The 4,621-nt window shown below is 48.0% G+C and overlaps 1 pseudogene; it reads right to left on the bottom strand.

The window, feature by feature from the left end:
• Nucleotides 1-882: 882 nt before the first annotated feature.
• LOC136459420 (uncharacterized) lies at nt 883-1,231 on the bottom strand (annotated as a pseudogene).
• Between the last annotated feature and the right edge of the window lie 3,390 nt (nt 1,232-4,621).

The raw sequence follows: 4,621 nt of genomic DNA, 5'->3' as shown, positions 1-4,621 counted from the left end.
CAACTTCAACACATGTGAATTGAAGAAGTGAATATACATGCGTCAAAACAAGGCCTCAAGTGGACCGGTTATCAAAGGTAATTTTAAGTTTGTTTAGACGTGGAACTGGATTGGTCCTTGAAAAAAACACTCCTGTGTCCGGTTCAAGGTTGAAGGTACTTGCCGAGCTGAGTGACAGAGACGCACGATTAGACAAATGACCTACGCTGTAGATGAGTAAGAGTAACAAGTCAATTTGCACAGAGCATAGATTGTGAATCCAAATTTTCAAATTCCATCAAATTACGCCCCCCTAAGTACATTACAATGATCATTCGTTAGGTGCCGACTCTGAATACACGATGTTAGTTTCAAATTTTTCTGCAGCTTGAGACTTGATTTGGCAATTTCCTGCACCCTCCAGGGGGAAAAAACAGAAACAGGGACATGCAAACCATCATTTGCAATTTTGCATCTTCACAAATCCACCGAATGTTCCGGCTGATCTGTAGAGAAAAATAATGTTTGAACGGAAAAAAAACAAGCTAAAAAAGACGGATAATAAGATAAGCGAACGGGGCCTGTACGTACAGTGTGGTCGGATATTCAATCGGTTGGTCGGTGGATCTCATAAACGATCATAAATTTCTAACTGAAACAGTATTTTTCTCTCACACCAAACCGACGGTAATAATCCGCGATCCCGTCACGATCCTCCAGCCCAGCCGAACAGGTACAGGGTTACATCCACTGCACAGTTACTCCTTGCAACCACCTCCGAACTAAGCAAAAAAGCACGAGCTCCTCCGGTCCAAATCCAAACAAACCCTCCGCCACCGCCAGTCCCTGCGGAAGGATGCAGAGTTTGCAGACCACGCGGCGCGAGCGGCGGGTGCATCCTCCTCACATGCCACCGATGCAGGAGAAGATCTTGGCGCTACGGCACCTCCGTAGCGCCAGGGCGCCCGGTCGGCGGCGCCACTCGGGCGAGGCACCCACACCCACCTCCCCCGCCAGCTCCTCCAGGGAGCGGTACCGGCCGGTACCGGCGGTGCGCCATCTCCCTCTCCACCGTCGTCACCTTGCCGCCGCCGCCGCTGGACTCCCACTGCTTCTGTTGGTCCCACGAGCTGTCCTCCACGCGGCCCCCGAACCGGCCGCGCGACGAGCCGGTGGAGCTGCACCGCGAGTAGTAGCTCCTGGTCCGCCGCTCCTTGATGGTCTTGTAGATGAACGGGATGAGACCCTCCATGTTAGACTGGGTGGTTCTTTTTTTCGCTGGAGAGAAATGGCGTGGTTGGCTTCGGTGGTGGTGAGCGAGACGCCTCCGTTGTTTTTATAGGCGGGGCAGGGACGCGGGGTGAGTTGCACTGGCACATGCACTGGTTTTTCAATGGGTTTCATGATTTCATCACTCTCAGCCACCGGAGCAGGGATGAAAACGGTTTGGATATTTTCCGACCGTATTCGAAACCGAATCCGTTTAGAGGGGTTGAGATCTGTCCGTATCCGAGTCCGGATATCCAACATCCGATACCGTATCCGTATCTGAATACTCAAATCGCATATTTATGATGTCGATATCCAATCGTATCCTATCCGACATAATTGACACTATCCGTATTCGAATTCAAATCCGGACAGAAATATGAAAACAAATATAATATCGGTGATATCCGTCCGTATCCGATCCGTTTTCATCCCTACTCCGGAGAGCGGAGACGGGTTCAGAAACGTCGCTTTGTTGGATTGATCTCCCAGCCAATAAGCCCAACGGCCTATTGGGCCTTGGTCACGCGCCCTGATCGGGGGCGCCCAACCCTACATGGTTGGTGGGCCCCCGTCGCACTGCGCTATATAAAGTGGTGGGGGTCGGCGGCTCATTGTACGAGGTTAACCGTGAGCCAATCCGCCCCACCAACAAACCCTAAGTCCGATCTAGCAAGGGTGCGCAGCCAGCGACGGAAAGACGCCACCGTCATCACCGTCGGCTTCACTGCACCTCACCGCGTCGCCGGATTTCACCGACTCTTCCCCGACCGTCGTTGCCCGTGCGCAGCCTACACCAGCAAACCCGATGGAGGCCTCTGGATCTACCCCTTCCGCGGTGTCAGGTCCTAAGACCTCAACTACCCCTCTCTGTTTTTCCTCTAGTAGTACTAGAACTAGTTTTAGGTCTTTGATCTATCATGCACCCTGTCTGGATCCCTACCTAGACGATCCTAGTAATATAACAATGGTACCAGAGCCATGGTTTTCTAGGGTTTTGGTCTAGAACGGGTGAACCGTTTAGAAAAGAAAAAAAGTTGGTTAGATCCAGCGCGGATCTAAGCAGAAGAGGGTTTCGGCCGACGTTCGGTTGAACCATAACTCCGATCCTTTCGGATCTGAGAAAAGCAGTGGGTTCGGATGAACCCTAACCCTAACTGGGTTAAAGAAAAATTGAGGGCTCGTTTTCATGACAAAACCGAACCCTAAAATCTGAAATCGATTCGGGAAAAAGAAAAGCAGTGGTCATCCCAAACCCTAACCCTAACCCTAATCGGGAAATCGGATGAAATCCGAACAAACGAATCAAAAGAAAGGGGAAGAAAGGGAAGGGGGTGGCCTACCTCGCCGTTGCGCGGCACTGCAGTCACGTCGACGCGCGGGGAAGAGAAAGGCCGGCTCGGGGCACTCCTTACCGGAACAGGCCACAGGGGCGCCGCGGTCAGGCCGCTCGACGGCGGCGCGCTCACCCGCTGGGGAGCGCACACGCCGGCGAGGGGGCCGGCGACGGCGCCTGGGCTCGCTGCTCTCTCTCGCCGTCGAAGCTCGTCGCTCGGTGCTACGGTAGGAGAGAAGAGAGAGCAGTGAGGCGAAGAGAAAGAGAAAGGATGAGGGTTAGGGTTCAGGGAGCGACGGCGAATGCTGGTTTTGATCCAGTGAAAATGAAGGCCGACCGTCCGATCGCGTTGGACGATCAAGATTCACCACGCTGCGGCTCAAGCCTCTTTTGGCCCAGGCGGGCGATGCTGCTCGGTCGGATTCCCGGCCCAGGCCCAGGTTGCGGCCTAGGCACGGGGGAGGCACCGCGCGCGTCTGCGCGAACGGGCTTTTGGCGCTGGGCCGCGAGCAATGCTGCTGGACCGGGCCAAATGTACAGTATAATTTTTTCCCAGAAACTGATCTGATTCATATTTGATAAATTCGAATTGAATTTTGATGTTGAAATCTGTACAATTTTGATCCAACGTTAATTTTGTTCAGAGAATAGTAAAGTGTTGTAACAGTTTCTGAAAAATAGAATTAAAAGATTTATTAAAGTTTTCGCTGCGTACTTAAAAATTGTTGTTTTCATTATTAAATTCGAACCAACGGGAGAATTTAATTTTAAAACATAGATAATTTTTACAGTTATTATAATGTTGTTATTATTCTGACCAACGTTGATTAATATCAATATTATAATGTTGATGTTATTATGGTTTTTTGTTATGCATTATTTCTATTTCTGCCCAACGGTGATGTAGATTTAATGTATAAAACAATTGTATGTTTTAATTTTGACCAACTTTGAACTAAGACATGCAATTGTTGTTGTTATTATTTGTGTTCTCACACTATTTGAATTGTGTTTTCAGGCGGATACAACTTGATGAGTTGTATTAAAGAGATCCCCACTCTAAAAGGGGATAACTACATTGAATGGAAGAAAAAGATCGATTTGGTCTTCATATTGGCTGAGGTGGACTGGGTAGTCACCACACCGTGTCCCAAAGAACCTGTGGCACCGGTGAGGGAGACAGATGAGACTGATGTTGTATGGTAGAACAGAGAGCGGGACTTTGCTCCCGTAAAGATGTCTTTTGACCTTGAAAATATAAAGTGGGTCACAGCCAATAAGAAATGTTTGGCTGTGATAAAGAATACAATTGAGCCTGCAATAGTGGGCTCAATTCCAGACTATGACACGGGCACAGAGTACCTAGAAAGAATAAAGAGTCAGTTCACTGGCTCTTCAAAGACATATGCAACCCAGCTGATCAAGCAGCTAGTCACAGAAAGGTACTCTGGTGGCGGCAGTGGCATTAGAGAGCACATACTAAGAATGAGCAATTTGGCATCTAAGCTCAAACCAATGGATTTGGCACTCAAGGATGAGTTTCTTATTCATTTGATTTTTGCTTCTTTGCCAAAAGAATTTGACACCTTTGTTGTTAATTACAACATACAGCCCGAGAAATGGGATTTAGAAAAGCTCATAGCCATGTGTGTGCAGGAGGAGTAAAGAATAAAAGTTTCACAGGGTGGTACTGTCAACTACCTAAAAGATAAGAAAAAGAACTATAATAACAGCTCTTTCTCCAAGTCATCTGGAAAGGGTCCCATGCAACAGTCTCAGAACAAGCAATTCCCAGTGGATAAAGACCAGTGTCTCTACTGTAAGAAGATGGGACATTATAAGAAGAATTGTCCCGATTTCCTAAAGATGATTATGAAAAATAAAGGTGAGAACATTATTACGTTCGTAAATGAATCCTTGTATGTCAAGTTTTCAAAATCTACTTGGTGGATTGATTCAGGTGCAACTATTCATGTTGCTAATTCATTACAGGGATTCCGTTCGATGAGAACTTTGTAAAGAAGCGAAAGTTTCATT

This window comes from Miscanthus floridulus, chromosome 6, assembly GCF_019320115.1.
Source record: "Miscanthus floridulus cultivar M001 chromosome 6, ASM1932011v1, whole genome shotgun sequence".
Classification (NCBI taxonomy): Eukaryota; Viridiplantae; Streptophyta; class Magnoliopsida; order Poales; family Poaceae; genus Miscanthus; species Miscanthus floridulus.
This window is presented reverse-complemented; position numbering and strand designations above follow the sequence as displayed.